This window comes from Pleurodeles waltl, chromosome 1_1 (genome assembly GCF_031143425.1).
Source record: "Pleurodeles waltl isolate 20211129_DDA chromosome 1_1, aPleWal1.hap1.20221129, whole genome shotgun sequence".
NCBI classification, from domain to species: domain Eukaryota; kingdom Metazoa; phylum Chordata; class Amphibia; order Caudata; family Salamandridae; genus Pleurodeles; species Pleurodeles waltl.
Genome location: NC_090436.1, coordinates 521,240,582 through 521,267,530, shown reverse-complemented (window position 1 = coordinate 521,267,530; position 26,949 = coordinate 521,240,582). Strand labels below are relative to the sequence as shown.

Genomic DNA, 26,949 nt, shown 5'->3' with positions numbered 1-26,949 from the left:
GGCACTACGTGCAGGGCAGGAACTAATGGCTGCTAACATTTCACTTAAGTCAAATTCTAATATGCTTGAATACTTCGACTTGAAAACTAACAAGGAATCTTCACCAGCCTGTCTGAGATCTGTGTTACATGAGTTTAAGCTACTGAAGTGCGTAACACACTCTTGCAGTTGGTCACACAACTCCAGATCTCTCTTAGGTCCTTTAGCACAAACTGAAGCTAGTTTCCAAAAAGATTTATTATCCTTAACCAACAGTGTGCCATGCAAAATCTCCCACAAAATGCTCTCCCAATCCAGTTCTCTCCTTTATAGGTCTCTACACCTCACCAATTCAGACCTACATTTTGATTTGGCGGCTGCTAATAGTTCTGTTTTTGCTGTCCTACATTCTTTAGTGTACCAAGTCAGCCCTGATATCTTGGCATAGGAGTTTCCTAATCTTCAAGTGGAGCTCTTAACCTTCCTGAGGACAGATTTCAAGACTAGGGAGATGCTTGACCACACAGCCCCCCTAATAGCTTTGCCATGATTGGTATTAGAAAGGTCTCCGATATCTGGGCTAGCTGTAATCGGGTGTTTCTCTGCCAAGAAGCCCACCAAGGTCAAACATAGAGCATTGTGATCACTATCCATTACTACCATATTGTAAAGAAATGCCTTCCTTGGCATGGTTACCCCCTAACCTTTTGCCTTTTATTGATGCCAGTTATGATTGAAAGTGTGCTGGGACCCTGCTAACCAGGCCCCAGCACCAGTGTTCTTTGACTAAACTGTACCTTTGTTCCCACAATTGGCACAGCCCTAGCACACAGATAAGTCCCTTGTAAATGGTACCCCTGGTACCAAAAGAGCCCTGTGGCCAGGGAAGGTCTCTAAGGGATGCAGCATGTATTATGCCACCCTGGGGACCCCTCACTCAGCACATACACACTACCTCACAGCTTGTGGTTGCTGGAGGGGAGAAAAAGACTAAGTCGACATGGCACTCCCTTCAGAGTGCCATGCCCACAACCCACTGCCTGTGGCATAGGTAAGTCACCTCTCTAGCAGGCCTTACAGCCCTAAGGCAGGGTGCACTATACCACAGGTGGGGGCATAGTAGCATGAGCACTATGCACCTACAGTGTCAAAGCTAAACCTTAGACATTGTAAGTGCAGGGTAGCCATAATATGATCTGGGAGTCTGTCAATTACCGACTCCACAGTTCCATAATAGCTACACTGAAATCTGGGAAGTTTGGTATCAACCTTCTCAGCACAATAAATGCACACTGATGCCAGTGTGGAATTTATTTTAAAATACACCCAGAGGGCATCTTAGAGATGTCCCCTGAATACCAGTGCGACTCCTAGTGCTAGGCTGACCAGTTTCTGCCAGCCTGCCACAACCAGATGAGTTTCTGGCCACATGGGGTGAGTGCCTTTGTCACTCTGTGGCCAGGAACAAAGCCTGCATTGGGTGGAGGTGCCTTGCACCTCCCCTTGCAGGAACTGTAACACCTGGCAGTGAACCTCAAAGGCGCTCCTGCCTGTTGTTACAGCACCCCAGCACATCCCAGCTAGTGGAGATGCCCGCCCCTCCGGACACAGCCCACACTTTTTGTAGAAAGTCCAGAGGAGGTAATGAGAAAAACAAGGAGGAGTCACCTACCAGTCAGGACAGCCCCTAAGGTGCCCTGAGCTGAGGTGACCGCTGCCTTTAGAAATCCTCCATCTTGAGTTTGGAGGATTCCCCCAATAGGAATAGGGATGTGACCCTTTACCCAGGAAATCAGATTCCTCCAATCTGAAGAAAGAAGGACTGCTGACCTGAAAGCCCCGCAGAGACGACTGAGACACCAACTGACTTGGCCCCAGCCCTACCGGCCTGTCTCCAGACTCAAAGAACCTGCACAGCGACACATCCAGTGGGACCAGCGACCTCTGAGGACTCAGAGGACTGCCCTGCACCTAAAGGACCAAGAAACTCCAGAGAACAGCTGCACTGTTAAGAAACTGCAACAACTTTGCAACTTTGTAACAACTTTTAAAGAGGCTCTCACTTCCCACCAGAAGCGTGAGTCTTCACACTCTGCACCCGATGCCCCCGGTTGGGTTGAGTCCAGGACAACAAACACCGCAGAGAGGACTCCCAGGCGACTCCAACAACGTGGACACCCTGAGTCGACCCCCCTGCACCCCCACAGTGACGCCTGCAGAGAGGATCCAGAGGCTTCCTCTGACCGCGACTGCCTGGTAACAAAGGAACCCGATGCCTGGACCAAGCACTGCACCCGCAGCCCCCAGGACCGAGAGGAACCACCTACCAGTGCAGGAGTGACCAGCAGGCGGCCCTCATTGTAGCCCAGTCATTGGCTGGCCCAAGAAGCCCCCCTGGGCCCTACCTGCATCCCCTAAGTGACATCTGGGTCCCTTTATTGCTTTCTATAGCAAACCCAATGCCTACTTTTCCTACTGCACCCGGCCGCCCCTGTGCCGCTAAGGGTGTGTTTTGTGGGCTTGTGTGTGTGTGTCCCCCCCACCTCCCCCAGTGCTCTACAAAACCCCCATGGTCTGCTCCCCGAGGACGCAGGTACTTAAGCAGTGTACTGTAAGCAGACTAGGACTGGAGCACCCCTGTTCTTCATAGGCGCCTATGTGTTTTGGGCCCTCCTTTGACCTCTGCACCTGACCGGCCCTGTGTTGCTGGTGCTGTGGCTTCGGGGTTGCCTTGAACCCCCAACGGTGGGCTGCCTATGCCCAGGAGACTGACAGTGTAAGTGCTTTACTTACCTGGGAACCTAACCAAACTTACCTCCCCCAAGAAATGTTGATTTTTGCACTGTGTCCACTTTTAAAATAGCTTATTGCCATTTTCACCAAAACTGTGTGTACTATTGTTTTAAATCAAAGTTCTATACTTAACTGTGTGAAGTATCTTGCATTTTATGTACTTACCTCAAATCTTGTGGTTCTAAAAATAAATTAAGAAAATATATTTTTCTATACAAAACCTATTGGACTGGAGTTAAGTCTTTGAGTGTGTGTTCCTCATTTATTGCCTTTGTGTGTACAACAAATGCTTAACACTACCCTCTGATAAGCCTACTGCTCGACCACACTACCACAAAATAGAGCATTAGTATTATCTCATTTTGCTACTATCAACCTCTAAGGGGAACCCTTGGACTCTGTGCACATTATCTCTCACTTTGAGATAACGTATACAGAGCCAACTTCCTGCACATATCTATCAGATAAGGCCAAAATCTTAAATAAATTAAAAAGTAATCAACTTGACTCAAGTGACCCGGTCCACTGAATGTTAGCTTACTATCTATGTCTGAGAGTGTCCTTCCATTAGCTGTTCGCAAATCAAAATTAAGCCTTGGTGCCAGGACTTGCCCTGCTCCTTAAAACCATTATACAATGGGAAGATTGGTGTGTGGAATTTTCTACTGGCTACCCTGGTGTCAAGAACCCTCAAACTTGTCGTGTAATAACAGCGAAACATACAGGAAAAGCTATAGGAGTGTTTGTAAAGAAGTATCCACAGTGGAAAAAGCTATGTCCTTCCTAGAGAAAGGTTTGTCGAGTCATGCTACTCAAGTTGCAAGGAAAATACAGAAGAGCGGAATCCAAGATGGCTGACGAGAAGTTCAAACATTAAGTTGTGGTCCTAGTGTTGCACTCAATTTCGTTGCTATGATATGCGTGCGCCGGTAGAGAGCTTCATGCTTCAACTGTGACCTGACAGGAATCCAGATGTGATGAGAGAGCGCTCATTGTGAGTAAACGTTTTCCAAGGCAAACTTGGCTTTGCATGCATTTCACGGACTATTCGAGTTAACTACACATAATATTTAATTGCTTAGAAGCAGAGGCAGTGACAGAAAGTTTTCACTGCTTATGAATGAGTTTCCGTCTGGAAGTATTTCTTGTAAACATCCAAAGAATATAAAAATATTATTAATCAGAGTTTGAAAGGTTTACGGGAGAATATAAACACAACAAGTTTAAAGAAGTCTACAGATTATTCTTCACAGAAAAGATAAACATAAAACAGACAACAGGAAATACGATCTTCTTGCATTATACTATGATACTTGACTTTCATCTCTGTCTCTCTCTTTCTGTATATATATATATATATATATATGGACATAACTGAACGTATCACATGCGAAACTGAATACGTTGTATATGTCATTGAATGTGGGTGTCGCAAAAAATATGTGGGCAGTACCATTCATAAACTGAAAGTCAGGTTCCTGCAACATCTCAGAGCCATTAAGAATCATGATCCATCTTATCCTTTAGCTAAACACTTTTGGGATGTACATGAAGGTAACTGTAGTTCCCTAGCATTTTATGGTGTTAAAACCATTGCGGCCCATCCCCGAGGAGGCAATAGAATTGCACATTTGAGACAAATGGAGTCCAAAACTATTTTACTTTTAGGTACAGAACACCCTTGGGGTCACAACTTGGACGCAGAGCTTCATGTACATCTGTAAGTTTTTAGATTTTCCCATACAGAGATATACAAATTTTTTTACATTTTTTTACATTTTCTCACACATAGATTTTGTCCAATAGAAAACATTAAATGAAATTGATGACTTTTTTAGAATATTGTGTTTTGTTAGGATCCTTACTGATTGATTCTATCATTATTGTTATTACTATTATTATTAGTATGTTGCCGGATTGAAACTTAGTGTATTTTGGTAATAATTTTTTATTAATAATTTATTCACTTTTAGGGTGTTATACTCATCTATTTTATTCCTATACTGTTGCATAGGTCCTTGGGGAGGATAGCGGCGCACATATACATTCTCCTGTTGCTGAATTTGTGGGGTTTATTTACAATTTCCTAATCGATAACAATTTGACCTATGATATGGATCTATTAATTAATCTCTTCAGATTCCTTTTAGAATATATTAATTCATAGGACTATGACTGATTTAATGAATTATGATGATGAATATCCATTTATTTATTTATTCCATGTTGAAATCGCTTTTACCTGTATTTTATTTTGTATTTTCAGAATTGACTGAATTTACTCTATTTATTTGTCATTATTTGTCATCTATTTATAACCTTTATATGAAGTGGATGTATTGCAATCAATTGGCAGTACATATATTTATATATATTTATTTATATATTTATATTATTAATTAATTGCATTTATATATCAGGCTTTTAAAATTAAAACTAAAATCAAAATTAAAATTATTAGGTATAAGTGGGCAATATGTGGACATCAAGAGTAAAAGGAAAAAGGAAAAAGGAAAATTGAGAAAGAGAAGAGAAAAAAATAGCATACATGGGATTTGTTTTGTATTCAAGAATTGTAGACTGTGATTACAATTAATTAATTTTTTAGTGTTCACAGGTGACCAGACTATATTTGTGATAATGTATTATAATATGAGAGAAATATATAATGTCACATTTTTAGTTCATAGTTTATTTCAAAACATGCACAGGATTAGGAGTTTCTAATTTTTAAGTTAAAATTGTGACGTTATAAAATGGCCGCTCCATTTGCACTTCTCTTGAGCTATGCAATGAACATCAAAGAAGGACTATATGGTTTAAATAGTTGAGTGTAAAATGTCTGCCAATGTCCTGTTGAAGGCTTCGGCCGAAACGCGTAGACATTTGGTTGGGACAGCGTGTGTGTCTTTTGAATGGTGAGCACATTGTCGACCGTTTTTTTGTGCTTTTTGTACCAACTTTTGCTGGTGTGATTTACCTGCAATCTAATCTTTTTTCAATAAACAGCAGCCGATGAATCTATCGAGAATAAGTGGTTTTTTGAGTATTTTACCAGCTGGTATTGAATGATGTGCAGCCCTTGGTGTGCGATTTAAATACACCATTTTTCTGGATATATATATATATATATATACATATATATATATATCAACTATTCAAAATTATTTAAGAACGTGCAGTCAGACGAACTCAGAATATAAATATAAGCACGAAGGTTGTGAAGTAAGCTAATCTTCACTTAGAAAAAACGGAGAACAACTTCTAAGAAAACTATTTACTAAAAACTTCTATTATTCAACATTCAACGGCAATAGAGAAAGAGAGAGGCAAAATCCTTAGGGAGGTCAGGGTAAGAGAGTGAGAATAATTATTATGTGAACCTAATCATTAGCAAATGTAAATGAATGATGTAGTTAGAATAGTGTGTCAATTGTAATTGTAATTTTACAAGTTCTGTTATCCAGTTAAGATAAGAAGTGAATGGCAGACTGAGTATTAGAAGAAACACCGTTTTCTGAGGCAGTCTCTCTAAACCCCATTCCCCTTTCCCCCTCCTGGGTGCTCAAAACAGAGATTCTATTTTGTTGCGAGTAGTCTGGGTTGGTACTGAGGATTTATCTTCTGCTCCTGAGGAGATCGAACCAAGGTACTCCGATACCTGGTCCACAAACAAATCAAGGGGGTTACAAACATAGGTTCAAAGGTTCTATTTAGATGCCCATCCACTATTAAGTAGCTCTTTCCTGATAACTCAAGAAGAGTGTTCCCAGTACATTATTTTGTTTAAAATGTTTACTGGCATTTCTCAGTAGTACATAGTGTATTGCAGACAGTGTTTAACAATCCACTATATTGAGTTCAGTAGGATAACTGTTTACGCGTCGTAATAAAGCATTTTAGTACATTTTTCCGTATTACTCTTTAACTATTTATCACATGCTGTTTTGTGTTCACGTCCTCTCTCACCCATCTCCCGAATCCATTTACTGTGATCTCTGCACACATTTTGTATTCGCTATAGTCCCTAGTCTCTAGCAGAGCTGCTCTATCAGGCCTTTATGTCATAATGTAAAGTGTATACTTTGCGCATTGGCTCACGTGTGGTCAGTGACTAGTGGTGGTGATTAATTACCAGCGTAGGAGTTTGTTGCACATAGAGAGAGATAAAATTCGAACTAAATAGCCAGGTCAAAATTTAACAATGTAGAACTTGGAACAAGCAAAGGGTAGCTGGAAAGAAAGAAGGAACAATAATAGAAAGAAAAAGAAAAAACAACCTCTAATTCCAACTGTGGCGACTCAGGTAGTGTGCAACGGGTTAGAAATTAGGTCAAGGCTATGACATTTCACATTTGAACGTGTACTACCAGAAACAACCTCAATGTCTGAACGGTGTAAAGGCCAAGTGGTCCTGAGGGTCAGGTATGCAGTTATTAATGTCGTAAGAAGTGTACATCTGAAAGATCCCCCCCAAGTCTTCCCTCCATCTGTCACAAGGTCTGTCTTCCTCCAGTCCCATCATAGATAGACCTGTCCTTTCAACTAGTACCTTCCTCACTGTCAGAATCGGTATCACTATCTTGTTGTGTCCAGGATCCCAGAATTTCCAACCAGAGATGTGCTATAGGGTGCCTCCAATGCCCTCTTCTATCTTCCTTCCGAAGCACCCGTTCGTCTGCTCTGCCCATTTTGTGACATTCTTTTCCCATTCCACCAGGGAAGGGCAGCTGGCTGAATTCCAGGCCATCGTAATGCGTTGTTTTGCCAGGGCCAATGCTAAATCTATAAACTGAGATCCCACCTTGTATTTCCTAGGTCTAGGGAAGTTGCCCATCAAACAGACGTCAATGGTGTGTGAAATCGTACATCCAAGTGTGATGTGTAGTCTACAGATAACCGCCCTCCAAAAAACCTGCAGGGGAGAGCACCCCCAAAACGTGGCAGACGTCTGCATCTAATAGTCCTTCTCCAGTACATTAAATGCTGTTGACTCTGCTTTACGAGTTTCCACCCAATGGTAGACATTAAACATTTTCAAGGGCATACCCACCAGAAGCACCAGACTAATTGCTAGTACATCTAGCGAGTCGATGGGAATAGGACTAGTTTTGTGTTAGAGTGAAGTCTTGATCCAGAATGGTAGTTCCCCCGAGGGTCTACCCCTGCCTGAATGTGCCACACTCATACAAAAGATGTATACCCATTCATAAAAATTGGGAGAGAACGCCAAGTCGTCTGGAAAAGGAAAATGTCATGGGCATATGTGAATTGGCTTCCAATCTGACTCTAAGAGCATATTACTAATCCCTGCTACATTCCTAGACAAAAATGTAATCTAGTTCAGAGGGCCTTCAGTAGACCTATGGGAACCCAGTAAGTTCAGATCTTCATCCCATTGAATACTACAAGTAACCTCTGGTATGTGCCCCCACTTGGTTTACCATTTTATAGTCCTTAAAGTGGGGATACCCTTACTACATCCATTCAAGGTACCGGATCCTTCTTTAGGTAGGTCCATAGGCATGGTTAAACCCCCAGTTTTTCTTTCCAACAGATCCCCCCACAACACAACTTTCCCAAATTAGATCTTGTTAGACCCTATTCCCAGTCAAATTGTTCCATTAGACTCCCTTGGTTCGGGATTGCCCTTTTCTTTAGTAACACCACCATTAGCTCGTGTAGGTTGGACTTCAGAGTCACCTTGGGGTCTGTATTTGATCAATATTTGATTATTGACATTACAGGATGTTCGTACATCAATAGCCAATAGACCCTCTACCAACTCTTTGTCTTTAAAGACTCCCATCACCATGTCACAAGGGCCCCTTGCTGAAACCATCCTCTCGGCTCTTATGTCACTTGTAATGATGGAATAACAGTGTCCAACCTCCTGTAGCCAATATTTGACTTTATTGATGAGGGAGTCCTAGTCTTCTTTTGCATTACCTGGGACCTCTGCTCTTCTGTTTATATTCCCGGACTATGGGAATAGATCTGTTTGTGGACCACACCCCTGCATAGGAAAGTTGGGGACATTGTAATCGCCTTCTCAAAGGGCCATACTTTCTCTTCCCAGATGCACCAATTCCCCGATCAAGATTTCTATTAGGATCATTTCTCACGTTTGTAGGGTAATTGCTCTCCCTGTTATTGCTTCAAAAGGGTATTACAAGGGGGTAATCGGAGTTGGGGGTGGGAAGGTTAAAGGTTGTGCACAATAAGGGTTGGGAAATTGAGAACTCTGGTATCAATAAATAAATCCTCTTGATACAGCTTTTCACTTGGTCTCCCACCAGCCCCTCCAAGGCGCCTCTTTTCATGTCTAGCAGTAGTCTGCACTAGTACTCCATTAACCCTAGTTTCTAAAATTGCAGCATATTTTTTAAGGGCAGAAACTTCCTCCCTCAGTCCACTGATTGTGTCTATTAGGCTTTCCAGCGCCTTTAAATCCCCATGGTTATCCCCACTATTTGTGTTCATGCCCCTTTTCTCATTTGGCACTTTCTTTATACACTGGGGGAAATACCTGTTGTGGCATTCTATTGTTGCAGTAACCTCTTTAAGTAAGTGAGCGCCAGGGGTATGGTTACGCACAGGAGACTTATGAAGATCTCCAGCTGGTGACATTGTAGTGGCATGAGTCGTTATTTAGCCATTAATTTGTGGAATACTCTTTTCGCATTCTACCAGCAGGTTATCTATCCTATCTATTACACAATTACCACCTGCCATTTTTGAGGTTTTTTAAGCGTTGGCAAGGCCAGGTGCGCCCTCCTGAGGCTTACTTTTCCACATACTGAAGCTAAATTTGTCACGGAACAGCACACCACACCACCACGTAGACACTTAGGTGTGACTTCAGCACGTTATAAAGACAGTGAAGGCCTTTGCAGGGCTATAAAAAGCCAACACAGGACACAGAGCAACAACTCAACCCTTCCTTCTAAAACCACAACAGTGAGCAAAGAAATAGAAACACAACAAAATAGTGTATCCCCTCAAGATTACCAGTAGGGGTGTGGAAAGGAGCACGCCAATAAATTATGGTACATTAGGACAAAGTCCATCCAGTCCCTGTCAATAAACGTTAGAGGGGATGGACCCTCTTTGCCTGGGCCCATACATCGCGCATCACTCATGCTGCAATGCACTTTATAGCACTCCCTGGAGTAGCCCCATCTCAAGCAAGGGCAGTCTGGGCTCTGTAGTCCGCTCCGATGTGGGCAATGATGTAGTGACTTATTTCAAAGTAGGTATTTCATAGAAACAGGACTTCATAATATAATTTACCAGTGTCTCCCTGGTTAGTTCAGAGTCCAGCACAAAGCGCAAATACATGGTTTGGATGGGTCACCCACCTCACTATGCCATAAGTTCAGATCCCAAAGGGATGTCCGAAATGCTGTGTAGTTGGTCTAGAGTTTGGACATTAACCTGGTTGCAAAGGGTGAAACAAGTTAAATACTTTCACTTGATCCTATAATTGGAAAGAGCCTGCCTTTTTATTAAGCTTAGCAGTGTAATGCAACTAAGACATGAACATAAATTTTATTGCATTTCTCTGATATTTTTATAGACCTATTTCATGATAGTCACAGTAGCCTGTTTTACTGAAGCTGGAATGCGGCAACTCTGTAATGGGGCATCTAATAATGCACATACCTCCTTAAAAAAAGCAATGGCAAAGCCAGTATCTAAGCACGTTAAAATCAGATAAAGAAAGGTAATATAGCCTATATTGACTTCTCCCTTTCCTTCAATACAGCTGTGTGTTTCTGGGTCAATTAAAGGTCAGATGGCAGCTGGTCTTTTACTATAGTCTTTCTTTAGTTTTAATACAGAGAAACAGGAAAGCACTATAATGAAGGCACATTTGCCCCACAACTTTCATTTGACTCGGAAATAGGTGTTGGATTTATTGAAGGCGAGGTAGCCTTCAATATAGAAGTCCCTTGCTTTCAGGAAAAATAAAGGAAACTCACTTTCGACTGCACTGAGGAACCAGTGGGGAGGGAATGGCAGAGGCAAATAAAAGTGGATAGCTGGTGGGGGAACAAAGAATACAAATGCCAAGGAGAGAGGAGTGGGTGATTGATGCAAGAGGATGGCAGGCAGGAACAATGAGAAGCACACGTGCAAGAGAAAAGTGTAGAAGGAAATAATAGTAGGGGTGGCATGTAGGGCAATGAAGAGTACACAGTGTAAGCAGGATGTATGGGAGGGAAGAACAAGATATGTGGCTGGTGTGTGATAGGAAAATGGAGACATAAGGTTTAAGGAAGCAGTATGAAATAGCTACCAGGGGCTGACAGAGCCCAATAATTGTAAAACAGTCCATCATGAAGTTCAGTGCAAGAATATTCTGACAGCCATTAGCATTAGGTGAAAGATAAATACTCCTCTGAGCTTAACCAAGTTGTGATTGACAAAGTCTCTAACCAATGACTGAAAAAGGCTGGTCAAAAAAAGCAGTGGTTGAAGGGGGCCTAAAACCCACTCTAAAGCCTTGGTTACTAGGGCCTTATTTGATTCTGACAACCCTGCAGATAGGGTTTGTGTGGCTCTTGGAATTGGAAATTAGTCAATAAAATCCAGCTGGAACATTTTAACCCTGATAAGTTTTGATAGGTGAAGTTGGGAAACCTGAAGCTTGGCACGGTAAACACAAAAATCTGCATGTTGTATCCTGTTCTCATTTGTTATTGGTGATATGTATCACAGCCGATAAAAAACTTAGTCCCATGGTATCCTTATTTTTCATCGTTTCATCTTTCATAGATTCAAATGCTTTGATCTTTCCTTGTCGTCAGGATGGCAATACCAAATAGATTTAAAGAGCAGTAAATAGTGTTAATATAACCAGAGTTCTAAAAGGGTTTGTTTGATAGCAGATCAACCTCATTTTGAAAAAAGCTTCAGCCAATAAGGTGGAAGCACTGAGCTCTCTTCTTCCACTACAGGTCACCATAGCTCAGATCTCTCCCATTGAGCTCTGCTTTCTCTTCACATATTCACTACATTTGATAGGATTTGGACATTTCCTCCTATTGTGGACTCCTGCCAGCTCCTGCTTCAGCTACACTTTCTTTTTGGGGTTATTTGACTTTGTGCCCGGAGAAGATACCAACTGTCATCAGTGCAAACAAAAGAAGGAAACTTATTTACATATGCAGTTTACAATACATCCAACAAAGAACACAAACTACATGCTCATTGGGTGACCAAATATCAATACCATAGTTGCTTGTTTACCCCTGTCACCCCCTCCCCATAAGATTAATGTTAATACACATCCATAGAATGCCATTTACACCAAATGAGACACGATCTTTCGCACCATGTTGTGGGAGTGTACAGTGTGCTATTGTTCCTCCAGCCTCTCCCTCCAACTCATTGTACATAGATTGTGCCCTGTTGTGCATCACCTCTGCGGGGTCCTGTGTGAGTTTGAAGACTTGGACTTTTCTACATTTTCCACATCAGTAACTGCTCAGGCTCTTGTGCTCAGCATAGCTACAGCAGTACTAGTTATACCTATCTGAAAGTAGGTTTGCTTGTTAGACACAAACGTTAGTTCAGTGCACTCTGTTTTCCTTAGAGTCACTGCATCAACTTTGTAGAGCAAAGGCTACAGTAGCACTGAGATGCCTTGGCCCACCCAGACATTACATGTAAAGTCACCAAAGAAGGAAGTAACCCTGTAAGAGCTGGGCCTTGAAGGCCATACACAACCCTACATACCAGATATGACATACCTGTATGGGCCCTTGTGACCCTGCCACACTCCTTCTGGAGGAAGAGGGAGATTATGGGGGGAGGGGTTAGAGAATCTTTGTCAGCCAGGCGATACAGCACTAGGCTGCTGCTCACCAATAGTGTCTCCCAATGTGAGGCATTGGCATCTACATACCTGACACTGAGGTAACAGGTAACCCCATTTCTCAAAAAAACCTTTTTCTCAAGAGAGGTTCTCATGCTTAACTTTAAAAACTACTGATCAGCCACACATCATTTCCAAGTATACTTAATTACAATAAGTTGAGCTGGTCAGAGGCGTATGTCGGCAGTGGGGTGGCTATAATTGCCATTTCCATTGACTCCATTAAAGAACTCACTCTTGCTAATTTCCCTTCACCTGAATTATTAGGATTTTCTACCCTCTCTTCCGCTACCATTTTGCTAAGTGGGTGGGACCACCCGTGGTCCACTGAATCTTTTGTTAACTCTTTCGTTGACTTTATCCTCCCTCTTCTTTTTCCCATTCTAAACTGTGTGTGGTGGTGGGATTTTAAACTTTGAATTGAATCATCCCCTCTTCCTCAAACATTCTCTTATTTTATTGATGATTTAGTGTTGATGGAGTTCTTTCAAATAGTGTCTGGCCCCACACATTGTAAAGGTAACACTTTGGATCTGGTCTTTGGACCTGCCAATTTTGTTGAATGAACTGAAACTGTTCCTTAAGTTTGGATGGACCATTATCTTGTCAAATTCATCCTAAAGTTACTTACTGATAGCTATCAGAGTCAAGATAGCCCCAAGATACCCAAACGAAACCTTCCCTGGAGTAAACTACTTATTCCTAGAATTATAAGTTGTCTGGTTGAGGGAGATAGACCCTTTTAATTGTATCCTACAGAAAATAGTTAGAAGAGCTAGACTCAGTGGGTGGCAGCAGCAGCATTGGACCTTGCTTCAATTAAAAAAAAAAGAAGAAAAAAGTCAGTCTGAATTGTACTGGACTTTCAATCCCTTGGTATATTACGGCTCTGTCTGAGGCTAAAAGAGGTTGTAAAAAACTTGAAAGGGCATGGAGAACTGATTATTCGTCGAAGTCTAAACTGGAATTAAAATGGGCATTGTCAGACAAATATGGTTACTTTGCTAAAGCTGAATTTTACTTCAAACAAATGTTAACTGCTGAAATTTCATTTAAAGAAAAATTTAAATTATTGTAGTCACTCTCTTCTCCAGGTTGTACGTCCTCTGCTGTTAAGCACTTGCAAGAGCTCACGGATCAGCTCTCTTAATATTTTGACGATAAAATAATTTCCATCTGTTCCTCAATAGGGGCCAGATGTACTAAACTTCTTGCACGTCGCAAACAGCTAATTTAGCTGTTTACGACGTGCAAAAAGCACATCGCGATGCCCAAACCCCGTTTTGCGATTTGGTAACCTGGTTACCAAATCGCAAAATGGGATTGCGAGTCGCAAATAGGAAGGGGTATTCCCTTCCTAATTGCGATTTGCAGCGCAATATTGTATTGTTTTGTGACCGCGGTCGCAAAACAATCACAGTTAGCACCGATTTCAAATGGGTGCTAACCCATTTGCAAAAGGGAATGGGTCCCCAGGGGACCCCTTCCCCTTTGTGAATGGCATTAAAAACATTTTTCCAGAGCAGGCAGCGTTCCTAAGGACCACTGCCTGCTCTGAAAAAAATGAAACGAAAACGTTTCATTTTTTAGTTTTGTAATGCATCTCGTTTTCTTATAAGGAAAACGGGCTACATTACAACAAAAAAAACTGCTTTATTTAAAAGCAGTCACAGACACGGTGGTCTGCTGTCTCCAGCATGCCACCATCCCGGTGAGTGCCGCAAGTCTCAAGGGGGTTGCAAATTGCGACCCCCTTCATTAATATTAATGAGGTACGCCTTTGCGACCCCCTTGCGAGTCGCAGATGGTGTCAGGGACACCATCCTGCATTCCGATTTGCAACTCGCAAATTGCGAGTCGCTCTGACTCGCAATTTGCAAATCGCAAATGTGAACCTACCTACATCTGGCCCTAGGTTCCTTGGGACTTGAGTGTGTTCCTGACCTAGAGATGGTCAGCACTTGTCCATCTTCTCCTTCTGTTATTGGTCGTGAGTTAGGGTCCCCTGGCTCTGTTGACGGATGGGATGTGTTTCACTTGATCCCTTAGTTAGGCCATTTTGAAATCATGTTGCAGGGACATTTTGTGTCCATTGCTTCAACTGTCAGATGAGGCTCTGTTTTGGACCCAGTTTCTCCTTAATTTTGGAAAATGACTAGGATGGCACTTGCACAGCCTTTGTTGGAAAAGTTTGTAATAACTCCTTGACCAACACCTGGATATTGACAGAGTGTAAGCTGGCTCAAATTGTTCCCCTGCTGAGAAATTGAAATGAAGATCAGACTGTTCTTTCCAACTTTTGTCCAATTTCTCTTCTTTCGTTTGCTGTTAAAATGTTGGAAAAGTATATCAACTCTTGGCCCTCTGTCTTGCTGGAACAACACCACATTTTCGAGCATGTACAGTTAGGTTTTAGTCTGCCTCACAGTACTGAAACTGCCTAATAGTGGTTTTAGATGACCTGCAATTGTTAACAGATAGGCAGATCCTTATCTCCTGTAGGCTTCTATATATCTTATATCGGCCTTATTTTGACCTTAGTTCTTCTCAATATGTCTGGTGCTTTTGTGACAGTGTCACATTCCATTCTTCTCACCAGGCTTAGGGAGGTCGGTTATGAAGGAACAGACTTCCAATGGAGCAAATCCTATTTAGAAGATAGACACAAAGCAGTTGATCTTCCTCCTTTGTTGTCACTTTTTAGAGCGCTTGGCCAAGGGGTCCCGCAGGGGTCTGCAGTTAGCCCCACCTTGTTTAATATCTGCATATGTCCATTGGCTTCTTTAGGTAAGTAGTTTGGTGTCACTGGTATGAATTATGCAGTTGACACTCAATTGATCATTGTCTTGGACAGCATAGGAGCAGCCTCGGTTCAAGTGTTCCATCAGTGCATGTCCATGGTATCCTCTTGGGTTTAATCCAATCCCTTGAAGTTTAACACTGAGGTTTTGTGGGTTTCTCATTGTTCTCATGGCCAGACCTTTTCCTTCTATTCTTGTGGCCCCAGCTTGGTCTAATCCCTGTAAAAAAAAAAATGGTTTCCACCTGAACGAGAACTTGATGTTGGTAAATCAGGCAAATCTTTTTCCTTCTCTTGAAGGTTTGAAGGAAAATTGTACCCCTTCTTCCTCCTTCAGCTTGCCAAATAGTGGTGACTATTCTTAGCTGTCTTGAGTACTGTAACTCTCTTTTCTTGGGTGCTGTAAAGAAATGCTTCTTTTTGCTTGGTCACCCCCAAAGTTTTGGACTGATGCTGCTGATTGTTCAGCTCTGAGAGTGCACTGAGGCGTGCTAACCAGAAATCAGCACCAATGCTCTGACCCTTAAAAGTGTATGTTTAATTGGCTTACACCCAATTGGCACAAGATAATTTACTACTTATATATGCCACAACAAGTGTGACAAAGTAAAACATGTTTCCCAGCCTGCTACTGCTGTCTGTTAAAGCAGCTTTAAACTGCTAACTCGACTTTGTCATTAAAGCGCATTATAAAGCCCATACCTTCCTTTTTTAACATATATGTCACCACCAAGGTAGGCCTGTCAAACCGTAAGACAGGATGCTGTACATTAAATAGTAGGATGTGTTTATGCATTCTAATAATAAAAACCCCAAATTGTAGTTTTCACTGTAGAAATTCTAGTAGCCCCATGACAACTACAGGGACTGCTGCAGGGCTACAACTTGACTGTGCTATCTTCTGTAAGGGACTACTAAAGTTGTTGCTTCATCAAATGAATTGTTGCATTAAACACAACTTGAATGTAACTTTTGAGTAAACGGCAACTTTGGAAAGTTGACACTCTGTTGCCCAGGTTTTCTGGTGCCCGTTTATGGTTGCTGCCCATGACACAGCCTTATGCCCTTCTTGTAACACGGTTGAATGACTCCCAGGAAGCCCAAAAGGGAGCTTCAAAGAAGAAGCTGCCTTTAAAGCACAAATAAATGGTGGAGACACACAAGGGAAGCTGTCCTTTTGTTCTGGTAGGCAGTTTGCCATCAGAGACAGAGGGAGAGAATCAGTTGCCAAACTGGTTTTCCTGGGGTATGAAGCGCTCAAGTAGCCAAACCTGTAGGGTGGGCTTACAAACTCCACACACTAGAGAAGGGCTCTGCCATCTTGGGAGTGGGTAGAATATTGCCCCCTGGGCTAGCTATATGCCACACTTTACAGGAAGTCATCATCAGGTGGGAGTAGGTGTGACAACCCATTGGCTAGTAGTTACGCATCCCCCAATGGGAAGTTGTGGGCATAAATGTGGCACCCAGACCTCAAATGACGTCCGCACTGGAGAGAGGATTGAAGATAGACTGGATCCTGCAAAGAGGCTGCACCAAAGGCTGGAGTGCACCTGTTGATCCATGCTCGAGGAAAGTCATCCCAGAGCCCCAAACAGAAGATGTGAACTCCACGGCTCAGCTGGCTGACTTCCTGCTACAGCTCAAGGGCCACAAAAGCTGAAGAAGCTTACCATGATGAGTTGGTAGCCAAGATTGCTTGAACACCACTGACCACTGGAGCATTGCCTGTGAGACCGATACCCAATACTTAATAGGTACATCCGAGTCTAATGGACACAGAGAGTCTTTAGAGTGCAGTTTGGTCACCCAAGACAGACATTAGCTTTAGTTAAAGGGAGGTGCTGTTTTTGCTATTACTGGAGGCCAGTGGCAACTGTATATGGCTGGACGTCATGTGGACTTAAAGGGACATTGACCACTGTGGTTAAAGTCGCCACACCAAGTTTGTGAACCTAGGGGTGGCCCCAGGAAGAACCGTGTAGATCAGCATCCTTCAGCATCGTAAGCATCCTTTATCATTTGCATCTGAACCACACCATTGATGTCAATCGCAGTTCACCCATAGAGCCTGGAACTGGATTGGTGACTGCTTTGACTGCAAGGGAACTGTCCTGCTAAATGTCATTGGCACCTGTGACTTGCTCCTTGCTGGAGTTAGTCATCCATAGCGGGCCAGAGTACCGAACACAACTTTACAAATGTTGTCAAAGTGACCACTAACTGCACTAGTTGGCATTCCCTGTTTGCATTTGGAGTGAAAAGCAGGGATTTACGATTTGCTTAGTAATTTATATCTCCGGAACCCTTCTGCGGATTGTGTTCATTTTGAGATATAAAAATTCATAAAAATAAGAACCATATTTATAAATTGGTGTTGGCTTTTCTTTGTGTTGTGTTCCTTTCTTATTTGATTGTTTGGTACTTTGAAATGCTTTGCACTTCTTCCTTTATTAAAGCCCAACTGCTCGAACCCACCGCTGCCCACGGTTGAGCTATGGTTTTACAAATGAGCCTAACTGGACCAAAGACGGATTAGTGAGTTTATTGCACAGTGAAGTCCCACAACCATATCATATAATAAACCACTTTACTCACACGCTCCAACACATTCCAAACATAGCAGTCAAGCTATTGGCACACCTTAGCATGCCTCTTCATCTTCTGCATTATGTATGCTACATTGACATCTGATTGCCAAAAGGATTACTTTTAATTCTCTGTTCATTGTTCATTGCACTGTTCATAATTCTGGCCCATTCTAATTGAGGAAGAGGTTCAATATCTATATCCCAAAAAAGTCCCTTTTTTCTCTAGATGCTTCTCTTCCTTTAGTTTCCAATTTTCAGCAAACTCACTTAGGCAGAGTGGATTTTTGGTGGTGGTGGTGGTGAAGTTATAGAATAGCCAACCCTACTACATGGTGAAAAACGTTTGTAAGCACCTGCACTCCAGAAGGACCCTGGAAACATGGTTGGATTGTATATAATTATTTTTTACAGCTGGGTAGAGAACGTTGTCTTTGGGTCTTTCTACTGTTTTCTTCTTGTTTAAGTTCTTGGTCTTTTTTTTTTATTCCTACCTGATGTGTGCTGCTTGATTCGAGTTGACTTTTGGGCCTTTGTTAGGTTTAGCAGAAGGTGGAGTAGTTAATCTCTCAATGCCAGGACACCTTTTAGGTATGTGCTTATAAACTCCTACTGCACTATAACAGTATATCTCATTATTCGGGGTATCAATGTATCACATCCACAAAGCTGTTGTCCATTGCACATTCCTCTCTGGCTTGGTATTGCTAATCATATCCTGCAGCTGGCAATCAATTCACAGCACATTGTGGTAAAGATGACCTGGTTAACTTGTACCTGTTCTACCAGCAAATTCACTCTCCAGAATACACCACGCCACGTTCTAAGCTCACTTATTTTTGTTGTCTGCAAATGGCAGCTATCCTGTTGGACAGTGTGAAGCCCCAGCATCAGCATGCATAGACCTGAATTGTTTTTTTTGACCTTGCACAAACTCTACGGCTTTGAGACCATACAGGCTACTGATTCTTAAGAGATGAGTACATGGAAAAATCTAACATGATTTAGTTAGTAGTTAAACTTCAGAAAGGTCATGTGGAGGAGCTGATTGACTCATCATATCAGTCCAGAAACCCTGAACTTAAAACCTTCTCCCAAATGGAGACACCATTATAATTCACAAGTATATTTCAACTTATTTGGAAGAATCTCTGCTTAATGCATCAGTGCATATCTTTGTTGGCAGGGCTATGCAATCTTTGCATGTAGATATCATATACCAGTGCTGCTAGAGTCTTATTAAATTGAAAAATCAAGAAGGATTCAACTGTGCATTGAGAAGCAATTTTCGCTGCATAAACATGCTTTGGCACATTGAGAGGCGGTTTCATACCACTAAGTCCCCTAGAATCATTTAGAAGATAATAATTTATTCTGTTAATAGAGTGCCAAAGCCGATTGCATGTGTATGCGTTTCTTTGCTACGAATGTTCTTTGTGTTGTTGATTTGCTCCAGCTCACAGATCTAGCATAGGGCAAAACTCAGAGCCGTACTTTTTGATTTTTTGCATTGGCCCTCGGTCTGCATGCATTTAAGTTGTGGGAATAACTTTTTTTTAATATTAATAAGATACATTTTCTTTAGTAATTAATTAGTGCATAGTTGGAACGGGAGAAGTGCAAATGTCCAGTACCTTTGAAAATATCAACAAATATTGTGAAGTTTTAGAAAAGAAAGGTTGCAGGAAATAAAAACGTATTGAGTAACATTTGCTAAGAAAATATTACCATTGAAGTTGTAGGGTTACACATCTATTGCAAAAAAATGTTTCACCGGAAAGTTCTTCTGTCTACTTTTTTTGTTATAATTTTGTACCGGCTGTCGATATTTTACAAAGATGATAAACATTGCCACTTGAAAAGTTGCAAAATATCACCTACACAAAATGTTGATGTAGAAATTAAAATTTTGGCCACCCCACTAAGTGGAATAACTCATAATGTAAACTAAATATTGTTTCTTGGTCATATGAGATTGAAGCTATTCAGTTTATGTTTGCCATTTATTTAAGATCTTCTGCACTGATTTTCGAGTCTGCTTTCCTGATTTAGGCTGAAGGAGTTAAGGTTGGAGATCGAAGTCATCATCTCGTTGTCTGGATTCGCAAAGCTATTTACATACTTAAGGGTCCTTTAAGTTGGGAAATATCAACATTTAGAATGGCATACATGTCACCACGTTTGATTCATACGGGAGTCTCCCGATTTGTAAATTCCAAAATACCTTTTGTTCAGCTTTCTTCTATCCAAAATTGTCCCTTTTTGCATCTAGATTCTCAGCTTGGAAATGATTGACGACCTGCTTTGAGCCAGGTGCTGGATGAAATCCGCTTTCAGGGGTTAGTGGTGGTGAGTCAAGAAGAGGCAAAGTCCCCCCAGTTGGAAGGGTTGTGTAGGAACATGTTTTTCCATGGAGGTGGAATATTTTGATTGCAAATGCACACGAGAGTGACATGTCTGCATTCAGGAATGCTTGCTCATTTGAGTAATCAAGGACATCTGTGACTGTTACGGAATTTCAAGACTGAAGAAAATCTATGAGAATTCCAAGAAAGTCTAGAATGTAATCAAATTATGAGATAACCTAACTGAGCAATAGGATTTGCAACTTAAATTTAATTCTTCAGCTCATTTTTAATTTCCCACTTTCAAGTCAACATTAGCAGTGTGCGAAATGTGCATAACTTGTTTTTGGATAATTACAAAAAATTCAGGAAAATGTAATTACGCAGCATGCAAATACGGCTTTAAGTGCTATATTTTCGTGCAGAATGTGTCTTCTCTCCCATTTTGGGGACAAAGATGCAATTTGCACTAAAAAAATACCAAAAACACAAGTATCAAAAACAACAGCAGCTCCCATTCTGGTCATTTGTGTTGTTCCTGTGCTCCTGCACTATATTTTTTCTACAAACAGCGTAGTTACATGACAAGACGTAATGGTGTAATTTCAGGATTTGCATAACAAGCGTAATTCTTGAAATTAGGCAGATTATGCCTTTGTAATTGAAATCTCACTCAAGCCTAGTCAACATGTGACAGTTCTTTGCAGAAACTTACATTTATCTGCAACTCAATATACATAGTATTACAGGGATTTTTAGATCACATTTTATGTACTAAGAGGGTTCAAGGGCATTATGTTTTACCTGTATTGATGATGGGGGACGAAGTTAATGAAATGTTTCTGTCCACCTCAGGTTCAGGAGTTAATCCATTTTTGGTGGGGGCGTGGGGATATTCCTACAACTGATTGGATTGTCATCGTGTTTGTTCATGGAGGGTAAATATTTTCATTGAAGAGTGATATTTCTGTATCAATCAATCAATCAATCAATCAGGGATTTATAGAGCGCACTATTCACCCGGTAAGGTCTCAAGGTGCTGGGGGGGGGAGAGCTACTGGTCGAAAAGCCAAGTCTTGAGGTGTTTCCTGAATGATAGAAGGTCGTGGGTCAGGCGGAGGTGGAGCGGTAGGGAGTTCCAGGTCTTTGCGACAAGGTGAGAAAATGATCTTCCTCCGGCGGTCGTGCGACAGACGTGAGGAACGTAGGCGAGAGCGCGGTTGGTGGAGCGAAGGTTGCGAGTGCGGGTGTGAAAGGTGAGTCTGTCGTTGAGGTAGTCTGGACCTGTGTTGTGGAGGGCTTTGTGTGCGTGGATGAGGGTTTTGAAGGTGATCCTCTTTGATACTGATAGCCAGTGTAGGTCTCTGCGGTGGGGTGAGATGTGGTCGCAGCGTGGGATGCCCAGAATGAGGCGGGCGGATGTGTTCTTGATTCTTAGCAGCTTTGTTTGGAGTTTGTTTGTTATTCCTGCATATAGGGCATTTCCGTAATCCAATCGGCTACTGACCAAGGCATGGGTGACGGTTTTCCTGGTTTCGATGGGAATCCATTTGAAGATCTTGCGGAGCAGGCGGAGGGTGTTGTAGCAGGAAGAGGAGATGGCATTGACCTGCTGAGTCATGCTGAGTGTGGAATCCAAGATGAAGCCCAAGTTGCGTGGGTGGTGGGTGAGGGTGCGGATCCTAGGGAGGTGGGCTACCAGGAGTCGTTCCAAGCTTAGGGGTTGGTGCCGAAGATGAGTAATTCTGTCTTGTCTGTGTTTAACCTGAGGTGGCTTTATTCCATCCAGCTGGCGATGGCGTGGAGTCCATTGTGGAGGTTGTCCTTTGCAGTAGTGGGGTCCTTTGTGAGGGAGATGATGAGCTGAGTGTCGTCAGCGTAGGAGACTATGTTGATGTGGTCTGTTCGTGCGATGTTGCCGAGGGGGGCCACGTACACGTTGAAAAGTGTGGGGCTGAGTGAAGATCCTTGAGGGACGCCACAGGTGATTTTGGAGGCTTCTGATAGGAACGGCGGGAGGCGGACTCTCTGGGTCCTGTCCGTGAGAAATGACGAGATCCAGTCCAGTACTTTGTCGCGGATTCCAGCTTTGTGGAGGCATGTGCGGAGAGTGTGATGACATACCGTGTCGAAAGCTGCGGAGAGGTCTAGGAGGAGGAGTGCTGCTGTTTCTCCTTTGTCGAGCATGGTCCTGATGTTGTCTGTGGCAGCAATGAGTGCGGTCTCGGTGCTGTGGTTTTTGCGGAATCCGGATTGGGAGGTGTTGAGTGCCTTGTTGTCTTCCAGGAACCGGGATAGTTGATTGTTCACAATTTTTTCGATGACCTTGGCTGGGAATGGGAGTAGGGAGATCGGTTGGTAGTTCTTGTGGTCGTCAGGGTCTGCCTTTGGTTTCTTTAGCTAGGCATTGATTTCTGCGTGCTTCCATCTCTCTGGGAAGGTGGCTGGTTCGAAAGAACTGTTGATGGTGTGGCAGAGATGGGGGGCGATTATGGTGTTAGCTTTGTTGAAGATGTGGTGTGGGCAGGGGTCCGATGGTGATCCGGAGTGGATGGTGGCCATGGTGCTCGCGGTGTCTTCTGTGTTGACAGGGGTCCAGGTCTGGAGGAGGTGGGTGTTGCTTGGAACGTAGTGTTCGTGGGTGTTTGTAGTTAGCTGTTGGGACTGGGAGTTGAAGCTGTTGTGGATTTCTTCTATCTTTCGACGTAAGTGGGGTGCAAGTGATTTGCAGAGCTTCTGTGATGGCGGCAGTTCGTTTGAGTAGGCCCTGGGGGTGGATAGCTCTTTGATGATGCTGAAGAGTTCTTTGCTGTTGTGAGCGTTGGTGTCGATGCGGTTTTTGAAGTGGGTCCTTTTGGCGGTGTAGGGCCTCCTTGAAGGCGATGCGATTGGAGATGGTAGGGTCACGGCGCAAGATTTTTTCCATTCTGCAGCATCATCGTTTCGATTCCTGTAGATCTGGGGTGAACCAGCTGGCCTTGATTATGTGCGGGGTGTTTGGGTGTTTTTTGAGTGGTGCGAGGGTGTTGGCGCAGTCTTCTATCCAGTAGTGCAGGTTGGTGGCGGCTGTGTTGGGGTCTGAGGTCCGGGGGGTGTGGTTTGGGCAAGGGTGGAAATCAGTTGGTGCGTGGATATTTTGCTCCAGTTGGGTTGGGGGGATTGTGTGCGGTGGTGGTGAGTGACTTGTTTTTGGTAGGAGAAATGGATGCATCGGTGGTCTGTCCAGTAGAGTTCGGTGGTGTGGCTGAAGGAGACGTGGTTGCCGGTTGAGAAGATGGGATCGAGTGTGTGGCCTGCGGAGTGGGTCGGTGAAGTGACGAGTTGCTTAAGGCCGATGTTGGCGAGGTTGTTGATTAGGTTGGTGGTGGTGGTATCGTTGTTATTCTCCAGGTGGAAGTTCAGGTCGCCTAGGAAGATGTAGTCCGTTGAGGCGAGGGCTTGGGAGCTGATGGTGTAGGCGATATCGTCGCAGAACTGTGGTCTCGGGCCAGGGGTCTGTAGACCAGTGTTCCTCTGAGTTTGTTGTTGGCGTTTACGTAGATTGTGAAGTGGAGGTGCTCGGCGGACTTGATGATGTCGGATTTGGTGGAGACTCTTATGGTGTTTCTGTGGACTATGGCGATTCCTCCTCCTGGTTTGTTGTATGCAAAAATGCTTACCCATTTGAGTATTTAAGAACATCTTTAACAGTTGCGGAACTTCAAGACTGCAGAAAATATTTGAGAATTCCAAGAAAGTTGGAAGTTTGATCCAAGTTAGGGGTAACCTTTTGGATGTAAAATTCTGACTTCTCAGTGAAACAATATGATTGACAAATTAAATTTAATTCTTCGCCTCTTTTTTGTTTTCACACTGCAAGTCAACATGAGGTGGTGCTCTGCACTAAAGTAAAATTAGCTGGAAAGCAATATTCATATTGTTGCAGGGATTTTTATATCACATTGTATGTGCTCATAGTGTACAGGTACAATGCATTTTCACTCTATTGGTGAAAGGATCGAAGTTAACTACGTTTTTATCTTCAACGGGTTAATATAAAATAATCATCATTTTTACACATGCTACAGATCATGCTGTTTTCTTAGCAGCATTTAATATGTTTTAATGTGCTTCTCCCATTCCATCTTTTGTTCTTTTAGTATAATTATATAACCATACATTTTCGAAAGTATCGCTTACGTTGAAGATCGTGCATCTGTAGTAGTGCATTTGCTTCTTACGCTTTATGGATGTGGGTAGATTACATTTTGTCTCTCAGATCCTTCAGCAAGGCTATGTGATCGCAAACACAACATGTGACAACGTGCCGTTTGCCTTTTGCCGGACTTTCTCATCACGCTGGTGGATGTTTTCAGCTTTTGTTCTGCCCTAAAATATAGAACACAGATGTTTCAGAACAAGACTTAACTTCTGACCCAAGGGCTCGTGAGGTCGTGCTGCTCAGGCCCTGTGAAATTACTGCAAGCTGAGCTAAAGTTTCCCCCATCCCAGGAAGGAGCCTGTGAGTAAGAAGTTAAAGGGAGCTTTGTCATCTAGACAAGATGGCCTCACTAAGGGTCAGCTTTTGTAGACAGCCTTCGCTGCTTGAGGTGCATGCTTGGGGGGACAAATACAATATAACCACTGGCACGTTACGCATCTGTCAGACCCTCCGTTCTCCTAGTATATTTAACCTGTCATGACTTACTTGTTAACCACTATTTTTAGTTTAATCTTCGAAGTGAAAGGTGTCATTTTGAACGCACGTGTATTGTGCATTTTGGGTTGCCCTGGTTGTTTATTTGATCCGTAATCGTTTTCAATCATACTTTGATCTTTATCTCTGGAAATCTACTCAGCGATTTTAATCACGATCCAAGTGCGTTTTTGCCCATTTAACATGTCAGGTTTTACACGCTGTAGACTACAAATGTTCGGGTCGATTTCTATTTTTGGTGTTTGTAAAATCTCACTATAACTCTTTCACCTTGTTTCCACCTCAGTGGATTTCTGAGATATGTCAACTCAGAAGCAATACAAATATGGTAATTGCTCTTAATTCCAGTTGGCATACATATTCCTAGAGAGCATTTTGGCCTTTATCCTAAATTGCTCAACCTAACAGAGGTTTGAATTGCCCGAGTACTTTAAAAGTATGATTCTGAGCAGCACATGTATTGCTTGAAAGTGAAAACTGTAGGAAAAATAACAACAATAGGTACTTATCAGGAAGCTTTCACCATAAAAAATCAGATTGAGAACAGTCAAATTATTTTCTGTTAAAAAAAAAAAAAACTAGAAGTGTTAACCACACTGGTGGGGATTTGTATTCGGTGTTCATATTTTACTCTGTGTATTACTAGGTAATGCATGTATTTATGTCATAGGATGCATTGTTTCGCTGATTATTCGTAAAATGATTGAAAGTTGAATGGACCAGAGCCACAAAGTTATCTGTAGTCTTGCATGCATCTAAATTTTGATGCAAATAGAACTCACTTTTCAATATGTCACATATAATATTGCATATTCTCATCAGTGTGTAATTTTGTTTTTGATCTTGTGCACATTTTCTGTGCTTATATAATGTTACAGTATATGTGTAGGCTTAGAACCATGGTGACATACACATTTTGGTCCGGAGGAACATTTTAATTTCCATAGACGAAAATGGAACCATGTTGTTAGGAATAGTTATTTCCAGAAAATACGCTTTCCAATGTGTTGGTATATTTTTATATCAGTCAGGGTTTACATCAAATATGGTATTGCACCTGCAGTTGAAATGTCTTCTACAATTTGCTACTATAAAAATGCTTCTCGATTCAGAAATAATTTCAATAAATTTAATAATGTGGAAAATTAAAATGGTTACCAGACCAGTAAGTAGTTGTTGGAACTGTTCAGGAAAGAGGTTTGCGTAGATGCCACTGCGGAGGCCTCATGACATATGCATGATTATGCTCCTGTGCCTCACTCACACTTTGTGCATCGTCGCTAAGATGAAGAGGAACCTGCTTCTCTCACACTCAGCAATACTATAAAGCAAGACATCACCAAACATTTTTCTTCTCCTTTTAGCTGTTTTTACTCTGCTTCTCTTAATTGTTTGGACAGCAACAAATTGATATAGTGCATGCATATTCTGGTTTTGTAATGTTGCTGCCTGGCAAGAAAACATTATGCCGGAATGTACGAATAGTCTCTGGCATGTTTTTGGCACTTTCCCTAAGTAGTATTTTATTTCAATTCTTTTAAACAATTCATTTGTTTGTTAGGGACCATTCACCTCTTTAATTTTTGCTAAAACATTTTGTTGAAATCTATTGATCTTTCGTTCTGGGATGCTGCACCGTCAGGTCATTGGTATAAAATATGAAATGTAGAAAGAATCCTTAATATCAGTAAATGCTTATACAGTGTTCTGGGGAGTCAGTTGATTACTACACTCAGAGTGGAGTATGTTTGCTTTAGCTAGAAGAATCTACTTTTCCTCTTTTCTCCCCCTAGAGTGTGCTTTCTTACAATGTTTGAGGGCGATCTATGTTGCGACTTTCCAATGCAGAGCGAGTGTGTTCCTGA

The 26,949-nt window shown here is 42.3% G+C and overlaps 1 protein-coding gene across 3 annotated transcripts in view; it reads left to right on the top strand.

The window, feature by feature from the left end:
* The window catches only part of ARB2A (ARB2 cotranscriptional regulator A), a 1,508,097-nt gene that overhangs the window by 897,456 nt on the left and 583,692 nt on the right, over nucleotides 1-26,949 (top strand). The window lies entirely within an intron of this gene.